The sequence below is a fragment of the Zerene cesonia genome, chromosome 23 (genome assembly GCF_012273895.1).
Source record: "Zerene cesonia ecotype Mississippi chromosome 23, Zerene_cesonia_1.1, whole genome shotgun sequence".
Taxonomy (NCBI): domain Eukaryota; kingdom Metazoa; phylum Arthropoda; class Insecta; order Lepidoptera; family Pieridae; genus Zerene; species Zerene cesonia.
Genome location: NC_052124.1, coordinates 522,606 through 536,162, shown reverse-complemented (window position 1 = coordinate 536,162; position 13,557 = coordinate 522,606). Strand labels below are relative to the sequence as shown.

The following is a 13,557-nucleotide window of genomic DNA, read 5'->3' as shown; positions in this document are numbered from 1 at the left end:
ATAGGATATCTTATAACTCAATATAAGTAGTGTAGTCTTCAAAGGTACTATAAGTATTAAATGCAATAAAACACTTATTATAAATATATTACTAAAATAATTTACCAGTGGCAATACACTTATTTTCAATGGTATTTTAGAGATTTATTTATTTAATAAACAGATATTAATACTCCTAATAAACATTACTCACATGAAATAACCATAAATTCAATAGAACATTAAACAAATAATAAAAAAGAAAAGAGATTTGAAACAAAACAATATTCATAATTAACTAGTCTAGACACCAAATAACATGTGTTATAATTTGTATCTAACCGAAAAAGTGATCACTAGTTACACAACGCAAAATAATTGATTTATTTTTATTGACCGCGCGGTACCGTAAGTTGACCGAACGCTTGCCAAATCGGACAATGATTTCATTTATTACGGATAATTGAAAACGTGTACACACCAGGCTCCTATTTCACTAAATATATTTGAATTGTTATATTATACGTGACATAGGCTGGCATATTTACCACTCGCTGATAATGTTTGCTCGATTGTCGCCTCTATCACTGAACCGTTGCGACACAAAATCCTTGAAGACACACTTCCCTGTACGCTTTATTTAGTTATCTTGAAAAACTTGGCTTTTTGCCTTTTGTTGAGTACTTTTAATATTTGATATGCTTGCTTAACACATTTTAGCTTTATATTTATTTATTATTGAAGGAAGATAAAAAAATCATTTTAAATTAGAGACAAATTCACTTATTGGTGTGTTAACAAGCCAAGTAACCTATGCAACTTAATATCGTATGATATAAACTTCTAAAACCAGGATCAAGTTCCAACGCTCAAAGTTACTAAAAAAACCCTAAAGAACTCACAAAAAATCGTTAAAAAAACTCACAAAAACATCAAGGCACGCGATCAAGAATCGAACTTGAAACATTAACGTGCCAGACACACCTACCTGTTTCGTGAAAAGTAACAGTGTACAATCGAATACACAATGCTCAAATATATTGAACTACTAGTTGCGCCCCGCGGTTTCACCCGCATAAGTCCGTATCCTGTAGGAACATTATATAAAAATGTCACCTGTGATGACAAAAGACAATTTAGACGTATGTTGAAATGGTTGTATAAAAAGTATTATAAATAAGAATTAAAAAAATTGCTCTTCGTTCGTCTGGGCTTTCAATTCGAAATACAAACTCGCTGTTACATAAATAAAAGACGCTCGTGTAGGTACTCAAAATAGTGCTTTGATCGATAAAGGCTAAAGCTAAATGTTAGAATAACGTAGCACCTTATTGACTAAAATAAATCTAAAATAACACGAGTACCTGTAAAAGCTATATAAAGTTTACTCCCGAATACAATGAAGTCGTTGTTCTTTCTTAAACCTTACTTTATGCATCACTAATGTTCCTGAAAATATATAATGCTAGCTGCGCCCCGCGATTTCACCCGCGTAAGTCCGTATCCCGTAGGAATATCGGGATGAAAAGTTACCTAGATGTTATTCCAGTTGTTCAGCTGTCTACGTTCCAAATTTCATTGCAATCGGTTCAGCAGTTTTTGCGTGAAAGAGCAACAAACACACACACCCTTACAAACTTTCGCATTTATAATATTAGTAGGAAAGTAGGATTTATCTTAATACTATGTTGCTTTAGAATTTTTAACTATAAACTACAGTCACTAATAATATTGTAAAATTATACTTTTGTATTCTACATAAAAAATATATGTAGTCCTATGTCCACAGCGGGTCATCTCCCCTATAAGTATATTAGTAAAGTAACATTGAACCTAACAAATATTATATATATGCAAAAAGAGGGACGTTGTCTATAAAGTATAAAAGAAAAAAATAACTAATAACCCTTTCCTTATAATGTGCATGACTGTACTAAATATTTTGAACCAAACAAGTTTACGAATACCGTAGAAATAGGAGATATCTGGGTACGCTTTACTTTAGACTTTAGATAATGTAGATATCGTAGCGTAAACAATTTTATTCACTGCTATATTTTATCAAACTTAGTTTTCCAGAAGGATTAATATGAAGGAATAATTTGTATTTATTATATTTTAAGCAAATTCACTAGACTAGCCTTTACGATATTGTTAATAATATATCATAAATATACTAGCTGACGCGGCAAATGCTGTTCTGCCTTATTCTTATCATTTAGGGTTATAAAAAATAGATGTTGGCAGATTATCAGACCTACCCGATATGCACACAAAATTTAATTTGAATCGGTCCACCCGTTTCGGAGGAGTAAGGTAACTAACATTGTGACACGAAAATTGTATATATAAGACATAGATAGAGCTTGAGATACATAAACAATTGTAACAACATATTAAATGCCCGCAAATAATTTTGACACAAAAACCAATAATGCTTTCTATTTAAAAATTTATGTAGTATAAGGACGCAATAGTAAGAACACAATTGGGAGAAGCTTAAGGATTCATAACATTACACCTGTTATATTATCATGTCAATAAACATTTTATTATTATTATTTATTCCCAAAATTAATACAATAAGGTATTTTATATGGAAATTCTACCGAGAGTTACCAAGAGTTAACGCCAAATCAAATGCACATAATTATTTATTGATCATTAATCCTCCATTACCGTGTTCTCAGCAATTTAACAGGCAAATCACTATAAGTGGGTTTAATACGCGCCTACAGCTACACCTGACTGGATTCACTTTTACTGTTAACATCCACGCGATGTAGTGAAAACAATTGATTTAAGAACATTACCTACTTTCTTTATCTATTGGTGTGGATACTGCCTGCCCTAATGTTTGTTTAAATTAAAACATTATATTACCTACATAAAATAGCGACAAAACTTAAGAACTTGTATGGTTATAGAGTATTGTATTAACTGGTGCGATAGGTGGCCGATAAGAGATCATTTTCTCTTTATCTAAACTAATATTATCAGGGGAAAGTATTTGATTTGGTATATATGTTTGTAATGTTTTTACACAAAAACTACTAGATCGATTTCAAAAATTCTTTCACCATTAGAAAGCTGCACCTCCACTGACTGGCAGGTCATATATGTACGAGCGAAGCCGGGACGAACTTCAAGTACCTAATTCATATTATTAAAGCCATATGGTTATTTGGGCTAACCTAACCTAACCTACATAAACAAGAAGTATATTTACTTCAACAAGTCTAATCTTATTCGTTATTGACTTGCGAACCCCCCCCCCCCCCCCCAACCAAAACTTTTGCGAAGCGATCATAATCTCTGCCTTAATAAAATGTGACATTAACTTTACAAATAGGTAAATGCATTACAATAATACGTCCTTGTGTAAATTATACGAAATAATCATTTTATAAGACCGTGACTGTTAAAATATGTTAATAAAAGTACTTTACACTCTCATAAATTTCCTCATTATCTTTTAATCTTATTACATTCTTAAAACGTATCTTACGAAAACAGGTATATAAAACATCTTAGTCATGTTTCTAAATGAATAATTCTGTTTTTTTTTTTCAAGAGTTAATTTCAATAACTCTATTTAATCCATATACAGAGGTATATAATTTTATTCACATTATCTATACATATTGTTCAAATTTCAAACCGAAAATATTAAAATTTTCGTCACAATATTTAATGGATGAATTTATTTTAGAGCTTCCATTGTAAGAACGTTATTGCAGTATCACTTAGGCTTTGTGATCATTAGTTTTTAAAACGGTAAAAATTTCTGTACAAACCTTATTCCCATTTCGCGCGCAATTTTTTTTTTCTTATCTGTGTTGTCAACGTGCGAATGAAAAGTATATTCACGTTCAGAAATCGAAAGTTCACATTGCGTTCCGTTTGTAAACTATTATCAAGAATTCAGTTATTTTGGCTTACGCATGCTACTTTCCCTCATGTTTATATTTCACACGTTTGAAACTTTTTGAACGGTGTGTTGTATAATATGTGTTATTGTGGGAACTGGCCATTGCAGTTGTCGAAGCAAATTTAATATTAACACAGTGCATTACGTAACTTTTTAAACTAACTATACCTAAGTGGTGGTACATTAATGGTAAAACTATGTTATGACGATTCAAAAGTGCACCTAGAAGTCTAATTGAAATAAATATAATATATGAGTTTAAGTTTGAAAATACTGAACATTTAGACTTATTTCTCTACACGTCTGAATCAATTGCAATTATTTGTTTTTTCTTTATTACATAAACTTATTCTGATTTTTGATTTGAAATAATATTCTAATGGACAATTTATTGTACGATTGGTGAACTTTACTCAATTACAACATTTAAAATAAATATGTACCTACATATCGTCATAAGTTGATGTAAATAATTCTACTATAAAATTAGAATTACAGTTTTTACCATTAATCTAACAATAATAAAAAGCGGTTATATTTCACTGATTGCAAACGGTCTGCATTTGGGAGACAATGTCAACGATTTTGAAGCATAACCCATACGGAATTAATTTAATAATATCGAACTGGGCCAAATAAATAATGGCATAATTTATAGATGCTCAGTATCAAAACTGCTTCAAAATACAATGCAATCAATCTTGATGAAATATTTTTGAATAAACTAGATTCATCCGCATAAATTAGCAACTATTAATAAATTAATTATATGTGTGCTTAATACCAGGTTATGCAATTCTTTAAATATCATCGCTGACGCACTTACCAAGTAAGATTCCAAATAACGCGTCAGGAGATCTGAAATGAGACATATATTTGAGTAAATTTTATACGTAAAAATGTTAAAGTTTGTGATCCTATGCCTCAATAACTCTAAAAGTTCTCAATTTATTGATCACAAATTTAAACACGATATAAGAACATACAATTGGAATTTGTCTATGTTATTTGCTTCTTGTTATTATATATTGATTAATTTTTTCGCCTCGTAATTATAATTTTCAAGATATTTAATATGTACACTTAAACTTTTTTTCATAAACTTGTCTGTATATAAGCAAACTAATTAATTATTTAATAGAACATTGTTGTTATATTAAACTAGAATGGATAAAGTGAAAGCCGATAGAAAATGTTTTAACAAAATAATTTCTAAATTGTTATTTATCCAGTTTCCGAGTTTAGGACATACATATTTTAGAACATTTGTTGAACTTTGATGTTTACGTATCATATTTTTGCTTCAATATTAATAGAGGAGTATTTATGGCAGGAAGGAAATTTGTTATTTAATTGCTATAAATAATAAATTCAGTATGGATTAAGTATGGTAGATACACAAATAATGTAACTTAACATAATAATTGTTTACGTATAATTCAAAGCGTATAATTAGCTATTGATAATGTTAAAAACTATTTAACAAACTGTAATATAAAATAAACTTTAGTGACCTGAATATGTAAAGAGTAAAAGTAATAAATAAAAGTATTCGAAATTCGAATTATCGATGTACTTATATGCATGGTATAACCTTGGACTTCTTTTTAAGTATGATACAAACGTTGTATACAATTATGATTTAATTACACCATTATCTCAAAAGGATTACAGAGATATACTAAGCCGAAGATAAGGTACATCTTGTTTGCCCGTAATACCAAATAGACGATGAAATGACCTCACACGTTGCCTTATTTTTGTTACAATGTGTACAATAAGAAGTGAATAAGATGTAGAGCATAAAATATATCTTCAATTACTTTAAACAGGTTTATGTAGAAGAAACAAATGAGAAGAAATGTTCATGTTTAATTAAACGAAATAAATGGACAACTAGGTACTGTGGCAGTTAATTAGATTAACTTTGAATTTCACCTGTACATGCACTGTTTTATGTTGGTCTATAAATTAGCTAAAATGTTGCTCATAATGGATTGGTGTGAAAATTTCTCATATATTAAAAGAGTCATAGTTAGTTTGAAGTGCAGCTGTATGAGTTGTAGATATATTATACTATGTCTGCAGACGACTGTTCTACATCTAAAAAATTTTAATCAGCTGCTCGTCCCAGCTTCTTATACCTATTCGATTCGGTATAAATCTAAAATATATTTCTTTAATATTTATACTTGACTTTCTATTGGTAATATACTGTTTAAAATCGGACCAGTAGATAGATTACTCCATACAACATCACAAACAGAAATTTATCCTCTTAATCATATTACTACTATATATTATAGATCAAATTGAAATTTGACAAAGGTATTGAAAATATGTACATTTTAAATTACAGAACTATGTGGTGTTAATAATAAATATAGCTTTAATGAAATTTAAGTGATTCGTTTACCCTGCTATTAATAAAGACGTGAACATAAAACAATTCCTGATTTGCTAGGTACAGATTATGCAAGAACCTCAACAGGAAAAAAAATAATTAAAATATTAGCATTCAAATATATTATGCAACGCTATTTCCTCATGGAGGAACTGATCGAAATATAGTAAACAATTAATTTAAGTTATTGGATTCACCTATTTACGCAACTACTTGTGATAGGAAAACGTGCGCTTGATGCGTTTAGTTTTAATATTTTGAAAGAGTTTCTGCAACTTATCAATGTGACCTTTTTATAGCTATTAAAATGAGATTAGCTCATTTTTAATACGCTTTTATTTGCTTTAGACTCGATTTTTACGGACTTGAAATTGAAACTTTGTACCTTATCAAGGATGATTAGGAATGCCAGGACTAAATAATTTGCTGACGTATTCTAGTTAATAATTTCACAAGTGTTGAGTTTAGTATAGTTTTAGTTGATTCAAACATTAAAACGTGTTATATTGTTTTTTTTAACCATATTTATCTACTTATAAAAATAGCACGTATGCAAAATTTGCAAGAATTTAAATAATGGTACTTGGTAATCGAAATTTACAGATTTTTAAAGACATTATTACAACTAAGGGGTTAAATAAATGATTTGAGGGTTAAGCAATGAAAACCGCGGACAGTCTTTTAGTGGGTGAGCGCTTAGTGTTGTTGCATCTGAACCTTACAGCATTCTTTGATAATAGATAATATAGAATAAAAATCCTAAATATAAATAAACATTACATATATCTATTATACGCACGAGAAACGTGTTATTAATGTCAAAAATGTTTGTATGGATGATTATTTTGGATTAGAAAATACTTGGATGAAATCATTATTGACTTAGTATTCGAAACGCATACATGCATCCGCACACGCCGTACCGGATTAGGTGAAAATGGGTTTATAATGTTTCGTGATGTGTATTTAATTAAAATATATGACTGATGCGCCATTGATGAATGTTAAAAGTTAGTTATTCAAGGTAACCTACGCCTGAGCATCTTTATCAAATTTAAGTAACTTATCGTAAATATTCAGATATATTTATAACCCAAATACTATTTGTATAAAACATTTTATTAACAGGACGTATTAGTAATATACATGATTCATAATATAAATGTATCGATGGTAGGTTAGGTATATTGCAAAAGAACGTAAAAGATACACTTTATACACTAAAGGACTGAATAAAATAGATTGTGCATAATGTGAACAATATAATTAAAATCTAATAAATAATTAATGTTGATATTAAGAGCATCAGTGAGCACCAAATACATGAATTTTGTTAATTTTTATTCTCTAGAAGAAACTCATTTAGCAACCGTGTGACAGAATTCGAAGAAAAGATTGCGTTTAAAAGATATTTAAGGAATTGAGTAATGGTTGGTTTTGGGATCAAGGAATCCATTAGTCAATTCACATTTGCAAGTGGACAAGTCCATTAACTCATACGATTTTTGTGAGTTTTGGGCAAAACGAGCAGAGTAGTCGTCACTATGTAGTAATGTAAACCCACCATTTTATTGGAAGCTTTTTTTTTCGATACCACACACACACACACACACACACACACACACACACACACACACACACACACACACACACACACACACACACACACACACACACACACACACACACACACACACACACAACGGTGTTTTTTCATTCTAGACGAAAAAAATTAAGCCACGAAAAAAGAACATCTCTGGGAAGCTCACAACGCTATTTTACTGTCAATTAATTATTTTTAAACTATTAAATAGTATATATATAATAGTATTAAAGGAATAAATATATAAGCACATATATTATTATTCCAACCACAATAATAGAATGGAAGTATGTTTCTATATTTAGAGAGGAAGAGCAGTTACCTGAGGCTCAGCTTCCATTGAACCAAGACCATAAACAAATGCCAACGAGGGACATATACAATGTGTGTAAAAATTTATTACTTTTTAGTTCTTTTGGAGGTTTATTTATACACTAAATATTGATTTGAACGAGCTAATATATGTTATATTGAATACTGACCTGTACACTTAATTTTTTAACATAATATATACTATTGGTTCGTAATATAATTTACACAGTCGCCGAGATTTTCATTGCATGTTGGTAATATTTCAATCGACTAAAATATGTTTATTATTTTTACTTCATTTTAACATGCTTATGACATTTTGTTTAGGTCAAAACCGCAAAACACTATACCTACTAATTGCGACAGTGTGGTTGAGTAGAAAATATCTATCTATATTTCAACAAGATTGAATAAATTTCTAAACGAAACAGAGAATCATTTTCTAATATTTTTGTCAGGTAAAGTACCTAGAAGGAACATTTTGTTATGAAATCCTGTACATAAATACATTCATTACCACAACTGAAAAACGTAATTAAATGTTTGTTTTTATAATTCATATAAAATATTCTTACTACAGTATTTTTACAGCTGAACCCCTAACCTCTAGCAAAAATCAAGGCTACTAACTAAACTCCACTCCAGTAAATTATGTAGGTATTATATTATACTATTTACAAATCCAAAATTGTCATAATAAATTATATGTTTACAGTATCGGTAATGTTTCGAAAGGACCATATAACAATATAAAAGCATCATACGATTAGAATCAAAAGTTATTGTATGATAAAAGAGTTGTCCGAAACAAAATACATGATAAAAATCCAAACTGCGTGGGTGGCCTTATTGGATTTTTATGTCATGTTTCGTGAAGGGTATATTTTCCTATCTGAAAGTACTTTATTTAAATGAATAGTAAAAATAGTACAGACAGCTGATCATGATCGATTGGAAATTAGTATTTACTTATTTGAATTGTTAATTATTTTGTATGAATTATTTCAGTTCCCAATTTCAAAGATCTGCAATTTAAAGTTTTGTGTTAATTTTCCCTACAATCATATAAAAAAAAATGATTCAGAAATTTGCTTCAACTACGTAAATAGGTTCAGTAAATATGAATGAAACGATGTGTTAAACCGTCTCATATCCCATAAAGGGTGGGGCTAAACACTAAAAATATTATATCACAGAGATATTCATCATCATAAAAATTATAGGCCTAAAAAACTTTTAGAAAGTCATCAAGTAATCATCGAGTAAAATTTGCCTTAGGCTGCTGTGTTTCATAGTAATAATGTGAGAAAGCTGCGTTTAAATCAAGACAGACGAATTCAATTATCTCATAATATCCTAAAAAGGAGTTTAAGTTTTATTGAATATAGTATGAAAACATTTGAAAGATGTTCAAATACAGTCCTCGGGTATAAAAACTTATGGTAAATATAATTCGATATTAGAAGAACTTCAAGGAACATGACAATGAAATGAGAAAACTAATTTGTTTTGAAATAGACTTTCTACAGTCGAGCGTTGACGTCTTTTGTATACGACTAACGCATTCGTAATCTATATCACTTTCAAATGGAACCATGGTTTTTTTATTCGTCATAAAATTGAGTTTTACCTTAATATAATGTATTTAAATGTACTAATAAGCTAAATTTAAAAATCTAGCTCATAATTATTAGTTTTAATGAAGGTCGAACATTAGAATTCATAACTGTTAAGCTTGTATTTAAAACGTCTGTGAAAAGTCTTAGGAAAAGATATACCTGAACTCCAGAAGTTTTAGCAGTAATTCCGTTCCCGTTGGAGTTCGGTAAAATCCTATATCAACTCTAGGGACTCTTAAACTATTTTTCTACCAAATTTCTTGGAAAGGGTTAAGTAGTAGCGGAAAAGACAGACAGACAGCGTTACTTTCGCTGTATAATACTACTAGCTGTGTCCCGCGGTTTCACCCGCGTAAGTCCGAATCCCGTAGGAATATCGGAATAAAAAGTTGCCTATATGTTATTCCAGTTATCCAGCTGTCTACGTACCAAATTTCATTGCAATTGGTTCAGTAGTTTTTACGTGAAAGAGTAACAAACATCCATACATCCATACTTACAAACTTTCGCATTTATAATATTAATAGGATTAGAGCTTTAGTAGGGATCATAGTGATTTTGAATTGAAATCTTATTACAAAAACAATATAATCGGCCATTTACCACAAACAAATTAAATAATGTTACGTGTGGACCTTATTTTATTTTGTTCCTGTATAAGATATCAAAACAGTATAAATTCCAGTACCTACATAACTTTACGATTCATATTTTAAATGTATCATTGTTTGAAAACATAATTGTTTATAAATAAACGAACAATGTCATAACAATGTTATTCATGTTGATGATTTATACTTTCGTAACACTATTAATTAATACTTCAATAATTACCTGTGGCTACATTAATCTTTCTTAACATCAACCAAAATTAGACTTGGCTGAAAGGTCTCGTTAGCAAACCTTTAAATAATCAAAAAGTAATTTTATTTTTATTAAATGTGTAGAAAATCATTTTGCATATGTAGATACATAAAAAATGCGTTTTATAAAGATGTTTGTAGGTTAATAAATTGTCAAATTCCTAATGACGTTATATATTTTTTTTACCACGTCCACGTCGGAAATTTATTGATGTCTTCAGTGGGTACATTACCATAAAAAGATAAAAGGTGATTTTTGAATTGTAAATGAGCTATTTTATCGTTCTGACCTATGGAACAGATATTTTTAATTAGTCATAATTTATATTTTAAATATGTGTTTCGTTTGATTTGACAAAATGTCAAATTTTATGATTTTTTTTTTCTTTTAATAAGGCTATAAGATAGAACTATTTGCCAGTTTCAATAATTGATATCGCTGCACAAAATCTTAGTAACAAAATGCATTAATCTGAGTGAATATAGATATCATACATTATTACTATAAATATAATGCATACATATAATTATTATTAGAATAATAAATAGTTATATTAATAACAATCTTATTTTGACAGATTCTTTATAATGTTATTTCTGAAGGTTATTTTTTGTTTATAAGTTAGAAATAAAACTACAATTTTATTGTTTAAAATCCCTATAAAAGAAAGGTCACAAAGTAAAACATTCTGAGTATCTAGGTCATATCTACATGTAAATAAAAAACATAATTTTATAGTTTTTACATAATTGAAATGCCTGCAATTCGATTTATTTCGAGAAAAAATAAATCAAAAGAAAAGAAAATGATAAAAAACGTTTTAAGCGTATAGTAGGTAGTAAAATAAGTTTATAATTTCACGAAATCTGGCATTCCATCACAATTAAGTAAACTGAAATATAATCAATAATTTTTCTAACTTATTCAAAGCATATTTTAATATTTGTGTACTTACCAAATAATATGTAGCTATTTATATTTTCAAGAGCGATAAGATCTTATCGGACTATGATTTCTTTGTGTGTAAATAGCTAACTATAAACAGGATTTACCTTTACTTCATTTAGTAATTCAGATGTAGATAACTAATAGAATTCATCATCTTCCATTGACTTCCGTTATTTAACCGAATAAGGCACATGTGCTTTTTCAAGAAATTTGTCTTATTTAACAGATATTTTTCTTGTTTTGTCATAAAGAAAAAGCATGTAAAGTTGAAAAAACATGTTCCTATAACTGAGTCATGTATATCTATGTTGACACAGGTGGATAATCTTTACTCAATAATATAAGCTTGAAGAGTTTTATTTGTTTGTTGAACATGCTAATCTCAGTAACTACTGGACCGATTTTAAAAATTCTTACGTCGTTGGATATGCACGGGAATACTGAGTATTATAAGACAATATGAATCACAAGTACAGCTGGGACGGACTGCAGACTGCAGACGGACTGTAGGTAATTTTTTATTTAATTAATGATGCGGGGCCAATTATAAAATCACTATATTTTTGAATGCAGTATATAGGAAATTATTTTAAATTGTGAAATAAAGGAATACATATATTACATGAGAACAGTTGTTTAAAAGAAACAACAACGAAACAAGATATTTTATAACTTGAAAATTGACATCTCTGTTTATCGGCGTCAAACGATTAAAATCATTATATCTAAGCGGGTAGATGAGATATAGTAGAACAGTAATTTATGTATTCAAATATAGTGTTCAATTCCATGCACCTTCCAAGGCAAGGTGCGTTACTATTCAAAAATACGTTAAGGCGTTGGATAAGGCTTCGATACAGTTACTCATATACCGCCATTGCTGTGAAAATCTGAGGTGAAGAGGTCAACGCGCCGTGGGCTATTTTTACACCTTACTTTAAGGCCTGTAAGCTTCATTCTACTCCAATACAATTTCACTTACGTATACAAAGCTGTCAACCTTTTTCACAAACAAGTTATCATAAGGAAAGTGAACATCGCCTTACTTTTATTTCGCAATAACTTTTTATTAGTAATTTACTTCACTCGTTTACATGCAACACCGATTCGACAGCCGAAATCTCCTGAGTTATGGCAATTATAACGCAACAACCACTTACCAATCCGTCCGTTAGCACGCGAACTTCCAAAATTCACAAAATTTTACCAAAATAATTAAAGAGCACTGAAAACGAAACTTCACTGTCCTCGCAAACGATTTTGTTCTTTCGTGCGAGTGTTTAATAAGCGTTAATCTCGTGAATTTTAAAATCAATTCAGCACTGCGTAATATAACACCAATTAGCAGTAATTAGTTTTATCGGTCGTATGTTCCAAGCACACGTCAACTTCGCACGACTGTCCGCGGTTTACTAGAGGAAGAGAAGTGGAGACACGTCACACGCTGCGCCCGCGCCGATCTTACCTTTACTTACTTGAAAATGCGAGTAGAATATTTTGATACTTTTATATATTGTTCACTCCGTATTATCAATTCGTAGTTGTCCGTATAATCAAACACAAGAAAATACTAATTAGTAGTTGGTTGAAATATTAAAAGTGAATTTATTTTATGTTTTCCTCAATTTTGAACTTCTATTTTAAATGTAATATTTTATAATATTAAATTTCTGTACTAGGTGTAGCTCTGTATTTGCGCATCCATTTAATGTTAAATAAGAATTTTAATATTCTTCTCATTATTATTTACTTATAACGCTGGTATGAACAACATCACAAATGAGTAAAAAAAATCCCTATTACCAGTACGAAGTAAAAGCTCAACCTCAAGTATCAAACAATATCAATCCAAGCGCATTCATAGCAGTATGGCGGTACGGACCCCGGCCTCGATATT

At 29.7% G+C, this 13,557-nt stretch overlaps 1 protein-coding gene across 3 annotated transcripts in view; it reads right to left on the bottom strand.

Annotated features, from left to right (window-relative positions):
• The window catches only part of LOC119836147 (serine/threonine-protein kinase PRP4 homolog), a 53,227-nt gene extending 40,142 nt beyond the window's left edge, over positions 1–13,085 (bottom strand). The window contains exons 1-2 of one of the 3 annotated variants that reach the window (XM_038361397.1): positions 12,821–13,085; positions 4,737–4,768 (exon numbers count right to left, since the gene is read on the bottom strand). The gene's annotated coding sequence lies outside the window, so the exon portion shown is untranslated. The remainder of the gene's footprint in view (positions 1–4,736; positions 4,769–12,820) is intronic. The other 2 variants (XM_038361395.1, XM_038361396.1) reach the window with 2 other exon arrangements.
• Positions 13,086–13,557: the final 472 nt, after the last annotated feature.